The sequence below is a fragment of the Arvicola amphibius genome, chromosome 11 (genome assembly GCF_903992535.2).
Source record: "Arvicola amphibius chromosome 11, mArvAmp1.2, whole genome shotgun sequence".
In the NCBI taxonomy this organism is placed as follows: Eukaryota; Metazoa; Chordata; class Mammalia; order Rodentia; family Cricetidae; genus Arvicola; species Arvicola amphibius.
This window is the reverse complement of record NC_052057.2, coordinates 111,970,440-111,987,260: the sequence shown is the minus strand read 5'-3', so window position 1 is coordinate 111,987,260 and position 16,821 is coordinate 111,970,440.

The following is a 16,821-nucleotide window of genomic DNA, read 5'->3' as shown; positions in this document are numbered from 1 at the left end:
GTGCCACCCATAATTGCCATCGACTGTGGCCTTCCTTTTATCCAAAGTGAAAGCTGACCTGTCCCAAATCCTACACTGGCTCTTACGCTGCCCTGTAAGTCTCCTTTTCCTCAAAGCTTCACTTAACTCATACTTTCTTACTGCATGGGCTGTGCTCTAGACTAAGTGGCTAACACTTCAGTTAAATGAGTGGCCATTCTTCTCTGACCCCCAACTTCTCCAAAAACACATCCTATTGAGCTGGAGGTAGTGATGTACACCTGTAATTACAAAAATGTGGGAGATGAGACAGGAGGATCACCTCCTGAGTTCAGGAGTTCAGGGCCAGCCTAGGGTACACAGTGACATCTTTTCTATAAACAAAAAAAAAACCAATAAAATTGAACTATGTCAATCAGGAACTCATAATCATTTTGGGGGATGGGATAGGACATTCATTCCCAGGAGAAGAACTTCTATAAATGTTAACTCTCTCACCTCTTCTTCTCATAAACCACCAAAACTCATCCTGCCTCCTTCTCAAGTTTGGTGATGATTCATTATCTCTAAAGAGAGTGTAGAGGAGAAGATACCAGAAATAGAAAATGTGTATTTGTCTTCTTGGCAAAAGACTTGTCCATGGTTGAATCATGAGAACAGAAGAAAGGCTTGATGGTTTCTTCTTTTTAACACTACAGCAGTTCAGCCCATGCACTATGACAAGAAAAAGAAGCAAAAACTCTCACAAATTTGAGAATAATTAAAACTCTCTTAGTTCATAGATAACTGTGGTGGTTTGAATATGAATGCCCCCCCAGTAGACTCATAGATTTGAATTCTTGAACAGCAGGGATTGGCACTAGTAGGAGGTGTGGCCTTGTTGGAGGAAGTGGGTCACTGGGGGCAGGCTTTGAGGTTTCAAGGGTCTAAGCCAGGGCCACTGTCTTGGTCTCTTCCTGCTGCCTTCCCATCTAGACATAGAGCTCTCAGCTACCTTTCCAGCATCACGTCATTATGCATGCTGCCATAAGGGACTGGACCTCTGAATGAAAGCCACCCCCAGTTAAATGGTTTCTTCTGTAAGAGTTGTCATAGCCGTGGCGTCTCTTCACAGCAATACAACAGGGACTAAGATAATAACATAACTGTCTACAAAGAAAATCTTTAGTAGTCTACATCAAAGTACTAGAATAAGTGAACTGTCAAAGTCAAGAGATCATTTTTAAAAACAAATGCATTTCCAAACAATTAGAACTTAAAACATAATTTGTAATAGCATGAGAACCCATTTTTGGAGCTAAGTCTAATAAGAAAAAGCACATGAAATATTTAGTGAAACATACAAAACATTGGTAAGAGAAGTCAAAGAAACCCTAAATAGACATATTTTATTGTTAGAAACATCAATGTTATTAGAGTTCTCTTTTCAAATCGAGTTACATATTTCACTCAATGTGTAGTTCCTGAACTCATGTAGCCTGCATGCTCTCGTGCTCCCCACCATGATGATTATAGACTGAACTTGTGAAGCTCTAAGACAGCCATCACAATGAAATGTTTTCTTTATAAGAGTTTCCGTGGTCATGGTATCTCCTTACAGCAGTTGAAACCCTATGTACTAGTTAGGGTTTCTACTGCTGTGAAGAGACAGCATGGTCAAAAACAAGTTGGGGAGAAAAGGGTTTATTTGGCTTACACTTCCACATTTCTATTCAACCCCAAAGAAGGTCAGGACAGGAACTCAAACGGGGCAAGAATCTAGAGTCAGGAGCTGATTCAGAGGCCATGGAAGGGTGCTGCCTACTGGCTTGGTTCTCCTGGTTTGCTCAGCCTGTTTTTTTCTAGAATCCAGGACCACTAACCCAGGGATGACACCACACACAAGAGACTGGGCCTTCCCCCACTGATCACTAATAGAGAAAATGCCTTAGAGCCAGAGGCATTTCCTCAACTGAGGCTCCTTCCTCTCTGATGGCTCTAGTTTGTGTCATGTTGACACACAAAATCAGCCAGTGTGCAACAGCTGTTGATGAGAATGAGAAACAACTGGGCATATCTCTCTTAATGGGTGTTGCACAGATACTCAAAAGGTTAGTTTGGTGGTTTCTCAATATATTAAATGCATATTTACATATGATTCATTCAATTCCCCACTATTACTTACCTAGATAGATAAAGCCATATGTCTACATGGTGACTTTTTCCAGGATGTTTATAACACATTTCTTCAAACTACTTCGATCTGCGAGCTATAATGTTCATCGTCTGATGAATGAATAAATTGTTGTATAACTATACTCAAGACTATTGCTTAGCAAAGCAGCAGAAATAACTAATACATTCAATCAACAATGTTGTTGAGCCTTGAGAACATTAGACTGAGCAAAAGAAATTGCACATAAAAGAACAAATTTAGGGGCTGGAGAGATGGCTCAGAGGTTAAGAGCACTGCCTGCTCTTCCAAAGGTCCTGAGTTCAATTCCCAACAACCACATGGTGGCTCACAACCATCTGTAATGGGGTCTGGTGGCCTCTTCTGGCTTGCAGGCATACATACAGACAGAATATTGTATACATAATAAATAAATATTTTAAAAAAAGAACAAATTTAATGTTATTCCATAAACAAACAAAAAACAGTAGAAAAACTACAAATTCTACAGCCAGATCAATGGCTGCATGGACCGACACAGGTATTGACAATAAAGGGACAAAAGAGTTATTTGGATTGATAGACATGTTGATATCTGATGGCAGTGTATGTGTGTATGGCTGTCAAAGCTCATCAAACTGGGAGCTGGTGAGACAGGTCAGTGGTTCAGAATGTTTGCTGCTGGAGAGTTGTCCCCTTACTCATCTTGAGGCAGCATAAGGAGGAGAGATGCATCCCCAGCGCCTGAGGCAGGTGGGAGAGCTGGTCCTGATGTCATAAAAGCAGAACTGTCCTTGCCCCTCATCAGCTATAGCACTGGGAGAGTGGCCCCTAAAGCTCACTTGGACAGCACAGTAGAGCTGTCGCTGAAGGTGTAGGAGTGGAGGAACTGACCGTGAGGATGTGAAAGCAGGAGAACTGGCCCCACCCACCCTTTGCTCATTCTGCAAGGAGTGAACTAGCCAGGGCAGTACTAGAGAGCCTACCCTGGTGTTGAAGATGAGAAGCAGGAAGGCTGGTGGACTGATCAACTCCGAAACTACCCAGACCTCAAACCAGACCAATGACTCTTTTTAATAAATTCCTGCATGCAAAACTATGTGGATAAAGGGGTTTACCACATGACTCAGTATATCATACTGCAGCTTCTATGACAGGATTTTCTCCTTCTACCTTTCTCTCTTCCTCTTTTTCTCCTAAATATTATTTTTTTTTAATTTTGGGATGGGGTGGGAGATGGGTGCGATTGGGAGGCAGGCTGTGAAAGATACCAAGAATAAATAAAACACATAAATAAATAAAAAAGAATGCTTGCTGCTGCTACAGCAGACCACAGTTCAGTTCTAGCTACAGGGGATCTGATGTCCTCTTCTGATCTTCAAGCATAACTGCACACAGTGCAGTTATACACACACACACACACACAGAGGCAGATAGACACACACAAATAAAAACCAAAACTTAACTCTTAAAATACTTCACCAAACTTTAATGTGGATAAATTTTTGCATACTAATCAACTTATTAACAAACTTGAAAAAAAATTAATCTCAATAATAGTTGTTGGAAATTTGACAAACCAATCTTAAAATTTGTATGTAATATAAAAGAACTAAAATGATCAAAATGATTTTGAAAAGATCGATATGGAGGAAATTGTTCTCTGGGTATGAAGAATTACAGGAAAGGGAGCCATGCACCATAGTTTCACCTTGAATCCCAGCACTCAGGACGCAGAGGCAGGTGGATCTCTGTGAGTTAGAGATCAGCCTGGTCTGCAGAGCAAGTGCCGGACCAGAAAAAAATTATTAGAAAGGAAGACTAATTGGGATCATATGATAGTAGTGTTGCCAGTAGTCCGGGCTGCTGTCTAGGCCAGGCGTTTCCAGGTTCAGGTCTAGATATCTTATTCAAAACATAACAAAAAAAAAGCATAGAGTTGGGGCTGGAGAGATGGCTCAGAGGTTCAGAGCATTTCCTGCTCTTCCAAAAGTCCTGAGTTCAATTCCCAGCAACCACATGGTGGCTCACAACTATCTATAATGGGGTCTGATGCCCTCTTTGGGCCTACAGACACACACACAGACAAAATATTGTATACATAATAAATAAATAAATAAATAAATAAATATTTCTTTAAAAAAGCATAGATTTGCTAAGTAGCCAGGACACTACTCAAAAGCAAAGCAATACTAGAAATTAGAAATAAACAAATTGCATAAGGTGACAGTAAGCCACATGAGTAAGGATACTTGGATCTTTCTTTTATGGGATCCAACAGAAGAAGTTTGTCTGCTAAGGGGCATGCAGGGGTAGTTCTTTACTTTGATGGAAAGATGAAATCATATCATCATTTCTTCATATCTCTTCCCACAATACACTTGATGTTACATGCATGCCCAATTTTGCATAGGCATAAAATGGTGTATAAGGGATTCTCCCTAAAAGGGCACTTTAAGGACATCACTTTCCCTACTGTTCTTCTCCCAAATTCAGTCTAGGCCATGTCAGCTTATTGCCACATGTATTGGGAATATGTTTCAATAGAAATTCGCCAAGTTTCATGGTCCTAATGAGGAGTCACTTCCTTGTGAGAGGACTATGCTTGCAGCTCTATGCCAGTGGGGAATCCTAAGTCGCTAATAGGTTGTTGAGTGTGTTGTTCAGAGAAGGGTGTGTGTGCACAGTACCTTCAGGAAAGGATCTCTGGCTGTGAAGTTCATTGTTGGAAAGAGGGGTGTGTGGATTACCCAAGTCAAGTGGAGTCCCAAGTTGTTAAGCTGTACCCTGTTCTTGCTCGCCTCTGTGATAGGAACAAAATTAGACAATTGTTGTAAATGAATGTTTCCTGTCCCAACTGCTCAGTCCCAGATAACTGACTCAGAGGCTGAATATTAATTATAAATGCTCAGTCAATAGCTCAGGCTTATTACTAGCTAACTCTTACACTTAAATTAACCCATATTTTTATTTATGTTTTGTCATGTTGCCTGGTACTTTTTCTCAGTACAACATGTCCATTCTGTTCTCTCTGCATCTGCTGGCAACTTCTGTACATACAGAGATATAGGCAAAACATTCACACACATCAAAAAAAGTCTTAAAGAAGAAAAATGGCAAAAAAAATTCGAAAGTGAGTGGGAAGGAGCCTTCAGGTGTAATCTCTCTGCCTCCAGATATTGGCTTCCCTGGGGTCACCAGGACACCAAGTTAAGTGGCCAGGCTTTGGCTCTCTGCCTGATGAGCCAGGAGAAAGCTTTCTTCTCAGTGAGAGGGCTTCAACACAGAGGCTGTAGCTGCACAGTCCAGATTGGGACGAAGGCAACTACAGTCCATCTCACATTGCAACAAACTATACTGTGGCCCAGCAACTCTGCCATAGTAATCAGAATGATCTGTGTAGCAGCATCAGACAGAAGTCTAGTCAAAGTCACATGTGCACCCCTTACTTATCCTTCCCGAACTCCTCCAACACCCAACAACTTACAAACAACCATGGAGGGCAGGACAGGCACAGCTGCCTGTCACCTGTGACTAGAAAATAGGGTCCCTGCTTAAGCCACGCAGGAGTAGACAGAAGGGATACGATTTCAAACAGGACTGATAGTTCTCTCTAAGTTGATTCTTGGAATTCTGCCTTTCAAAATCGTCAGATTTTGTGAATATATATAAAATCTCTCCATGATCTCTAGTCTGAGAGGTTTAAGAAAGAGAAGTTAAAATAAAACCCGTTCACATCTACTAGTTGTTCAGTAACTGATCAGCTACTCTAGAGGTTCCTGTTGCTTGCTTGGGGACAAGGCCTGCTGGGAGAAGCAACAACCATGTTGTATTGTGCCCTCCCCTCCCCCTCCCTATGGGAATATGTGTAACTCCTCCCTATGGGAATATCAAGTCCAAGAACATAGACACACAGACCTTCTGATACTGTGGCCCAGACACTGTGCAGACAATGCTCATCCCTACAGCTGCTCTACCTGGAGCTATTGCCTGCTTTCTAAAGACTGATGTTCCTGGCCCAAGACAGTCACCCTAGTGATCTCTCTGGAATGTGAGCCCAGAACCATGGCCTTCAGAGCCCATGGCCTGCTCAAAGATGCTGCTTACCTAATCCCCACCCCACCCCCACTCCCCCATCCCTGCCCCAGGAGGCACTTGGTGCACTCCTTATGGCACCCAAAGATCTCTGTCTCTCTATTTTTGGGGTTTCAGAAGGTTTCCTCCACAGCTCACAAATCACACTAATCTTTTTGCTTTCAAAACTGCAATATCCTAGGACCAAGCTAAGAAGGGTTGAGGGGATACACCGGGAAACACTTCTACAGAAGCCAGCCCCTCATGCTAAACAGAGCCTCCGGTCTTAGGGAGAAAGAGGGCTGGGTCAGCTAGAAAGGATGCTGACCCCACAGGTCAGCCAGAGGAGGGGGCCCTGCGATCTGAAGGAAGTGGCCACAGGGAGTGCCCGGAAGAGATTGTTCATGCTTTCAAGCCGGGCCAACCCTTGTGAGTAACAGAGGGCGTGTAGGCTTGGCTATAAATACTTGCACGTTAGGCCCCACCCCTGGCAGAGCCCCGACGATCCTCAGACTTGGGTCCACAATTCCATAGCCACTACCACCTCGCTGCGGCAGGAAAAGAAGCATGCCTCCCTTTTACCATTCCTAAAGGTGGCCTGGGAACCCGGGACCCACTTGGGAGGAGGAAAGCCTCCGGGCGCTCCAGTTACTCCAAGTCGGGCAGCTCAGAGAATCTGAGTGTCTTGTACTCAGGGAGGGTCTCTCAGATCTTTAGCAGGGTAGCGCTGTCTCTCTCAGAGTAGAGGACACATCTTGCTGGGCCTCTAGAGGAGGATTCTGAGAGACTCCAGCGTGCATTCTTCCCTGTCCAGCTCCCTCACAGACTTCAGGATAATTCTGGGAAAGCCAGCCCACCTTCAGCACTTTCGGTGTGCGGCAGTTCAGAGAGTGAGCCTTTTGACTCAGGGTGTTGTCCCGTGCTCCTCGGATAAAGAGCCCCGAGAAGAATAAAGGTTTTAGACTTGGGGGAGGGGCAGGCCTGAGCCAGGGGCCTTTAACTTGCTAAAGAGAACACCGAGGCCAGTGACTGGGACTTTGCCTCAAGGAATCATTAGTGAGCTGATTATAAGGAAAGGCCTTTTCATGATTTATAAAACCTGGTTCCTAGTCTTCAGGTACAATGAGTTCTAGCAGGAAATCCCCTGAAACAACGCATTGCTAATACCGCTCATCTGCAAGTCGGCCATCAGCTGCGGAAGTTGATAAGACCCTTCCTGCTTGGTCTGGAGCCGCCCCTGACAAGCTTTCCCATGGCCCCCTTTTATCCTAACCTGCAGGAATCCATGCCCAGGTGTCCACGAGGCGCGAGAGCTTCGCATGTTCCTAGGAATTACCACTCTTTCCCACCTGCGAGCATCTGAGTGGATTTTCTTGTCACAGCATGCCTTTCTTGCATGTATGCCTCGTGCCCAAGAGGTCAGAAGAGGCCAGAACTGGAATTATAGACAGCATTTGGGAGAAAGCCCAAATTAAAGAGAAGCCCAGGTCTTCCTCTTGAGCAACAAGTGCTCTTAGCCGCTGAGCCATCCCTCACCTCTTTTTCTTTTTTAAATAACCCATCAACTCCAATTGTGTTGCTCTTACACTCTTCCTGTGTGTGTGCGGGGGGGGGGGGGGGGGGGTCGTACATTGGTACATAATTCTACGGGAGCCACGCCATTAAATAAAACTGACTCTCCCTCCTCGAGAAGTCATGAACTGCCTCAGTAATGAGTGGGGCTCATGGACCCCTCGCTGCTCCAGCCTGAATACCCTGGTTTGATTGTGTGCAGACAACACAGCTGTTGTGAGTTCACAAAACACTCTCGTGCTCTGATCTTCCATGACCTTTGGCTCTTACAATCTTTCTCCGCCCCCCCCCCCCCCAGCGTTGGGGTGGGGCTGTGGCTTAGATGTCCCCTGTGTGGCAGAGCACTCCTTAGTCATTTATTCTCTGCACTGTGACCGGTTGTGAGTTTCTTCATTAATCCATCCACTGCAGGGGGGGGGGGGGGAAGAGGCCCTACAGCTGCACCAATTCACGGGTACAGACACATGGATTTAGATCTTAGTTTAATGCTACGTCCATTTAGCAAAGTAGTAAGTAGTAGATTCATCATTGTGGTGTGCTCTCCACTCATGGGTTCTTGGCCATATTCACAGTACCAGCATACGTTTCCGCCTCTGGTGCAAGCCTTAAAACCAATCAGAAAACAGTTGGTCACCTTCTCATCACAATCGAACCACTATTGTGTGGGTGTATCCTACAGCAGTGGTCATTATTGCAATTCACAGGTTTCATAGTTGGATAAGACTGTTGATCACACACACACACACACTAACACACACACACTCACACACACACTCACACACACACACTCACACAGACACACACTCACACACATATACATACACACACACACACACACACACACACACACCAGTCTGCATGGCACCTTTGGTACTATGATACCTAGCAAGCAGGGAGTATTAGCCAGCTTCCCCGTTAGTTCCAACTTGATTTCTCTATTTCCAGATTGTGTGGTGTCTTCAGCAATAGGATTTTTATCAAGTTCTTGTTCGCAACCAGGAGTGTTTGCTGTTTGATTGGTTGGTTGGTTCTGCACAGCCCTGACAAACATGGAAAGGGAGGGTATCCCACACCTGGTACTGAGCCTCAGAGATGAGTACCATCTCCTGTGTAGGGACATTGTAATTAAACTCTTATATCACATATACTTAGGAAGCTTATAAAATAAAGTATGTTCCTATGTGGCTTTCCAATCCCCCAGAGACCTGAAAAGAAAGAAAAACAAAACAACAGAACAGCTTTTTTCATTGATTACACTGTGCATCCTCCTTTGAGAAGCACTAGCTTATAGAAGGTAGTGAAACTCTGTATCTAATTCTGGTAAACTGTTACAGCAAGAGCTTGGCTCTAATCTAGTGAGAGAGAGAGACAAGCAAACAAGAAGGAAATTCTTGTAACATTAAACAAGAATGCAGTTGATGGAGAGGTTGGTGCAAACACTCCATGGGGTGGGGAATGGGACTCCACTCCTTACCATACTATGTTGAGGTATCCTCCCAGTTCCCTGGGACTTTAGAGAGGTTCAGTGTGGTGGCGCCTGCCTACAATCCTGGCACTCAGAGACACGCTGGAGATGTTAACCTGGACCACATAACAAGATGCGGTCCTGCCTAAGCTAAACTACACAGTGAGACAGGGTGTGGAGGTGGGAAAGCAGGTGGGTGAGGTGGGAGGAGTGAGGGGGCTGGAGGGTGGAGTGCAGGCAAAGGCAAGAGTGAAGAAAAGAGGGACTGGCTTCGGAGAAAAGGACGCCCACAGACCATTGCAATGACAAATCCAGAAAGACAAGGCCGATAACGGAGAAATCACCCAACACTGTCTATTTCAATGGCTTTTCTGTAGTGAGTCCAGTGTGTGCTCTGTTCTGTGCATGTTTCAGTGAAGAGCAGTCCCTAAAAAGTCAGTGTGGGTCACAGTTCTCAGGCCTCACATCCCTCTGGCCACTCCTGGGGGTTTATTGGAAGAGTGTAATTAACTCAGTCAGAATGGGCACTTCAGCAAGCTCTCTGGGACATCTGTGTACCTGTTCCAATTTGAAACACACCGGTTGGTCTATAGCAGAATCCAACACAGCATTTCGACCAGTGTCTCAGACAGCGAAAATGCTGCTTACTGGTTCATGTTATCTCATACAGGCATTTCCAGAGCAGTGAGTACCACCACGTATCCCCAGCATGCCTATCTCCTGGTCCCGTGTTATGAATCCTTTTCTTTCAAAGAGAAGACCAACTCCTAGGTTTTTCTGGTGCTGGTGTAGCTGCTGCTAGTAGTTTTGCAAGAGTCTCATTGGTAGACCATGCTGACCTGGACCCTGGAAATAATAGGATTTCCCGATTACTAGGATTACAGACCTGTGCACCACACCAGGAGGAAAGAGGGATGGTCAACCATAAATGAGCTAGCTGAAGTTGCTCACAGAACCGAAGCACTCAGAGTTAGGGTTCATCTCCCATGAGCCTCCTAGATTCTCATGTCCCTGTCCTCTCTCCCACTGAATTAGAAGCTTTCTAGCTTCTGATTTCCTCAGAGTCCTACAGTTCTCCTCTAGTAAACAAAACATTGCAGCAACCATAGCTCATCACACCATATGCCCAGGGATCTTCCAGTCATGCTCCTACTTCGGGCCTGAATTTGGTCACATGCCCATCCTTCCACTTGATAACAGTTCCGCTTGCAGGTATAATTTAGAAAACTGGTGTTCACTAATCTCAAGGCGGGATGCCCAACAGAAAGCCTCATGGAAGGCACACAGATGGGGGAAGACGCCAGAAAATGCCACCATCAGATCCCATCTGGGCAACATGGGGCGGTCTGCTTCCAGATTCTTTTTGTTTGTTCGTTTGTTTGTATTGTTTTTTCAAGACAGGTTTTTCTGTATACCCGGACTATCTGGGAACTCATACTGTAGATCAAGCTGGCCTTGAACTCAGAGATCTACCTGCCTCTGCCTCCCAAGTGCTGGAATTACAGGAGTGTGCCACTATTGCCCGGTTTGTCCCCAGTTCTTAATGCTCATTAGGTGTGTGTTAAAGTATTGCATTTGGCCATAAGTACTCTTTAGGAAAAGCCAATGTAGGAATTTATTTACCAACACGGATATGGGGGAAGCACCCACATCTTTTCAAACCCATAGCTGAGTTTTGGCCTGAAGACATCCAAGAGCATATGAAATATGAAGTAGCATTGTAAGCAGAAAAAATTGTGAACTGTTTGATTAGTAGGAAGATTTGAACTAATGCTACCATTTTAGGATTGGAGATATAGTTTGCACGTAGACTATAGACCTAGGACAGGCAGTGGTGGCACACACCTTTAATCCCAGCACTCAGGAGGCAGAAGCAGTCGGATCTCAGTGAGTTCGAGGCCAGCCTGGTCTACAAAGCGAGTTCCAGGACAGCCACGAGAAACCTTGTCTCAAAAAAAAAAAAAATACAAAACAAAACAAAAAAGAATACAGACCTAGCATGTGATAGGCCAACAGAAGAATGAAAGAAAACAAAAAGAACCAATTTACTTTAAACTTTAAAAAAGAAAAGGTGTCCTTGAGGACTTGCATTTCCAGTCAATAACATCCTGGGGCTCTTGAATGATGGGTTGGTTAGTTTTAGTTTTATTTGCTTTCTTTTTTTTCCCCTTTGTTTAATTGTTTTGTCTTGTTTTGTTTGTTTTAAAACAGAGCTTCACTTGCAGCCCAGACTGGAAGTCCACCGGCAGCCCTCTTTCCCGAGCCTCTGAAGTGCTGGGATCATAGATGTGCCACCCTGCCTGGCTCTAACGGGTAGCCTGTAAGGTGCAAAACAAAAGTTGCTAGGAGGGTGTTGCCTAAACTTTCTAGGAAATGACCTCAGCTAGAAAAAAATAGAAGAGGCCTTCTGCCTGACAGCCTGGCATTGTTCCTCATTGCTTTCCTGTTCCACCTGGAGCAGGGACTTCCTGAAAACAACCACCACAGCTGACAGCCCTTCCGACTGTGCATGGCACTTCACACAGGTGTAGACCGTCACTCCGCTCTCCCTGAGGTCCTGGAAAAGTCCTCCTGCAGAGTTGCTCCTAGGCCGCATAGACTGACTGAAAACCAAAAAAAAGAAAGAAAGAAAGAAATAGAGTCCACATATGTACTTGAGCAGGGCCTCCTTGGTGATATTAACAGTGTCAAACATTGTCCTTATTGGATGGTTCCCCTGAGACAGATCGATGCTCTCCATATGCCGACAGTAGCAATAATTAATGCACAGTAAATGAGCAGTGGGACTCAGATGACTAAACTGAGAAAATGGAGGCAAGTAGTACCAGAGTTGTCCCTAGGAGCTTCTCCCAGCTCCACCATCCCAACAGGAAAACTCTTGGGTGGGGGTCATGTCTGGCCCAGAGCGGGCATGCTTGTGCTGCCGCTGCAGCCGCTATGCTGAGCTGCAGCCGCTATGCTGAGCTGCAGCCGCTATGCTGAGCTGATGGTAATTATGATGATGGTGGTTCTGTGACATCATTCAGAAGCCACAGCCACAGTGGGCAAACCCACCGCACCTTATACAGGTCCTGGGCACTGGAAGGTGGTAGGAGATATGGTCCTGAAAATCAATCGGACTTTTGGTACCAGTTCATCGTGTACCCCGGAGCTAGCTGCATAAAAGGTCGTGGGTGTGTGTTCTAGAGCTAGCAGAGGGTACCAGCTTAGACCGGTGTGTTCAGCCCCTGGCTGTTTGTAGCAGCGTCGAAGGGGGGGTGTAGGTGGGAGTCGGGGAGTCCTGCTCAGCAAGGGCTTGCCTAAACCGCTGAGGGTCACAGGTCCTGGTGACTGGGAAGCGAGTCCTTAGTTGCTGATACAGCCCCACTCATCTCCCTCCAAGTATGCCTCTCTCTGCGTCTGCGAAGCAGCCCCCTGCCAATATGCCTGCCTTCCTGGGCACTGAGTCTTGTTCCAGCAGGAGGGAGCAGGCATCTCAGAGAAGCGTCTGCCACACATCATAACACAAATGAAGACAGATATAGTGTAAGATAACAATCACCACTACCACCACAGAGCCACATCAGAGACCTCATGGCTGAGGCCATTTCGTTTTCTTTGGAGAACCCCACCTCATTAAAAAGGTGCCCTAAAACCTTTTTCGAGACCATCAACACCTGTCTGTCCTTAATGAGAGTTGATAATTTGGTCCCGAAAGTTCTAATTTCCTCTCCTGCCCCCACAACTAAACTTAATCAATCTCCCCCCTCACAGATGAGTTCCCACTAGTGGAGACTTTAGGACGGCTCACAATCTCTCCTACATAATCCCACGGTTCCAGGTCATTGACGAGGCTTTGTGTGTCTCTGCCAGACTGCTTGGCTTTAGCCGCATCTTGGCGACTCTGAAACCTTGAAGCCCAGGGATGTAAGCCCGAGTCGCTTCTCGACTGGAAACCTGAGCATCTAGTCTCTGCTGTACAGTTCGTTCATCTTCGGGTTCGTAAGGCGGCTCCCTGACATAGTCCAAGGGCAGAACTACGCCAGGCCTTGACTGCGCAGCACCCGATCGCCGCTACCGCGGTTCAAAATCCCTCTGCACCCTGATCTTTGCGACGCAACACACCCATTCACTCACGACAAAGAGAATGAATGAGTCAGGTGACTCCCAGAGAGTCACTCGGTTCTCACCTAAACCGGCCACCTACTGAGTTCACTACAGAGGCATTGAATAGAAAATAACGCAATGAGATTAAGCTTGTTGGTGCGTTCTTGTAAACCCACACTGGGGAGCCTAAACCAGGCAAGTCGTGAGCACAGGGACAGGGTCAGCCTGGGCTACATACACAAAGCAGGTCATCTCCCTTCACACAGAGGGAGAGGGGAGGTGGAGGGAGGGAGGGAGGGAGGGAGGGAGAGAGACAGAGAGAGAGAGAGAGAGAGAGAGAGAGAGAGAGAGAGAGAGAGAGAGAGAGAGAGAGAGAGAGAGATCAAAAGATTTCCTCCAGTGTCAGAAAAATCACTTGGTTATGTAAGGGGACCTTCGGAAGTCTCCCTTCAGCAGGCAGGTTTCCGAACTGGTGCAAACGCAATTCTGGATGGGCCAAGTTCTCCTGACTCAGAAGGCCGCCAGGAACCGCGCGGAAAAGGCAAGCAAGAAATATCCGGAGCGCGCGATCAGGGTGTCCTCCCCCTCCTCTCACACTCCCTGCCTGTGCCCCACAGTTAATGTCATTCCAGAGATTTGTTTAAATGTTTGCTGCCTGAGTGTGAACTCCAGGAGAGGGGAGCGGGCACCTCTGGGGTGTGCTGTGACAGCCTGCACTGGGCCCCAGTCCACAGGAAGCGTAGAAAGGGGCCGAGGCAGCCACCGGTGAGTCCCTGTTTTGTCCTTTCCACGTGACTGTATTTCTTTCTTTGGGTATCGCTTTGAGCAAATACCGTTCCTACTAGAGTGTAAGGACAGTGAGCGAAGAAGCTACAATTTAGACTCTTGATTTTCTGAGAAATGCTGTAAAAAGTAAATGCGTTGTTATTAAAATGATAAATCAGTATTCCGCGTGCTGTACATAGCCCTTCCAGAAAAAAAAATATTCTGTAAAATCCGACTTCGCAGTAAAGCCGCTTGGGGAGAAGGGCGTCACCCTAGCTTCCCCCCTCCCCCGCCCCAGTAGGGCGCCAAGACCTTAAGGAGCAAAAGGGATGGGAAGATAGTAAGGGGAATGGCAATCCACGGAAATTTGGACGGACATGGAGATACATGTAATCATATTTACAGAACGGAGGTGGATAGGGAATGCTTAGTTATCACAGCAGGAAGTAATTACAACCAACAAACTTAAATTAGATTACTAAATAACCAGATGAGCAGAATGATATACGTAGTGTCTAGCAGGGAAAAAAACCCTAAGTACTGAAAGTATTAATTGTGACATTGTAGGACTCCTCCAGAGAGAGAATTCTCTGGCGCCCAGCCTGATCTAACAGTTACTTGTGTGGTTTTTTTTTTTTTTTTTTTTGCAAGCATGTCCATCATTTGAATTTTTAATTACTCTATAAAGTACAGAAATCCCACAATCTCTTTATTGTCACCAAACCCTACATTTTTATATTCTAGAACTCTATATTGTAATCCAAATATTTTTAGTTTTACATTCTGGTGTGTAAGCCTCTGGCACCTGGTGTGTGTGGGGGGGGGGCGGCACACACATTCATGAATCTGGCACCTACCTGCTGAGCGTGTCCTGCCTCATTTCTCCCTACAGCCAGAGGAATGTGACAGGTGCGCATGCCACAATTCCTTCTACCCCTCTAACAAGTAGTCGGTGTGTTTTAACTGCCAACAGAGAGGGAAATTACATCTCCAAATGCTTTTCTCTCGGTTTCTTCAGCTTTTCATAAGACAGCTGAGTAACAAGGACCTCACGGCCTTCCTGACTTGCTTTCCACAGATCCTCATGCAGACCCTCATCTTCAGTGGCATCGATTTGGTGAATAATCTTTCTGAAATCATTTAAGCCAAATATTTAAAAAGGCATCCGTTAAAGTAGAAATAAAACCTCCAAAGGTAGCTTCTTAAGCAAGAATAATTGAATTTTGTTTTGTTCTTGCAATTATTCTCTCCTTCCCCCTTCTGTGCATGTGTACATGCAAATGTTTATGTGTGTGTGCATGTGTGCATGTGTGCATGTGTGCATGTGTGTGTGTGTGTGTGTGTGTGCCAGCCACAAAGTGTCTATAGGAACAACTTGCAGGAGTTAGTTCTTTCCTTCCACCTCATGGGCTGCAGATATTGAGCTCAGGTTGTCAGCATCAGAACTATTACTTATTGAACCATTTTTATGGCCCAAGCATAAGTTTTTATTCTTGTATTCAATCAAATTGTTTTTGCTCGGAGCTGCTAGGTACTTTATACAGTAAAGAGCACCATTAATCACAACATTGTGTTTGCACCTGCCACATACCAAACACTTGGACATGATCATTTTTTAATATTCTTGACGAAGTTAGAAGGGTCAGCAGTGGGAATTCTGAGTTTATGTGTGGGACACCATGCAGTTTGAATTCAAAACCTGCTTGGTTATTCAGAAAGAAGGCACAAGGCAACCTTCTTATTTAGAAGAGCAAGAAAAAGGCATTATAGTGAAAACGGAGGAAACAAAGCTAGACCTCAGGGCAGAGATCTAATGAAATACAGAGTGGGTCACGGGCTTGAGCCCATCCTTCAACCTCCTCCAAGCCAGGACACTGAAACCATTTTTCTTCAGAGGAATCTTTTGGACCCAGAGGGAAGCACCTTGTAAGCAGGAAGAATAAATTTGTGCTGAAATAATGGTTGGAAATACCTCACCCTGTCGAAACAAATCAGAGGAACAAGGTGTGTGTGTGTGTATGTGTGTGTGTATGTGTGTGTATGTGTGTGTATGTGTGTGTGTATGTGTGTGTGGGGGGGTGTTGAACCTGACAGATATTGTCTGTGACAGACACAGTTCTGAGTATTTAAAACAAAATGAAACATATAAAAATTTAAGATTATGTAAATATATTTGTTTCCTAGCACTCTGTTCCACTTTCCTGAAAGCCTTTCCTTGCATGTCTGCTTTTCCTTACCAGGGCCCACCGCAAACTTAAAAGCTCTGGGGAGGGGCTGGAGAGATGGCTCAGTGGTTAAGAGCATTGCCTGCTCTTCCAAAGGTCCTGAGTTCAATTCCCAGCAACCACATGGTGGCTCACAACCATCTGTAATGAGGTCTGGTGCCCTATTCTAGCCTGCAGGCATACATGTAGACAGAATATTGTATATATAATAAATAAATAAATAATTTTTAAAAACTCCATGGGTGTTGCTGGCACAGTGAAATGACCTCACTGTGATACCATCTCTTATCCCCTTGTACAATTTACAAACTGACTGCAGGTTTAGCACCTGGTAGCTTTAAAGAGCTTACTCTATGGCCTCACAGGAAAACAACTTTCTCGTTACTGTTTTCAGAGGTGTGCAGATGCCATAGCTGAAGTCTGGATATATCGGGCCAGGAAGAGATTGGATTCTCACCTCCGGACACTGGCAAAGGACTTAGAAACCAGAGATGAGGAAAAAT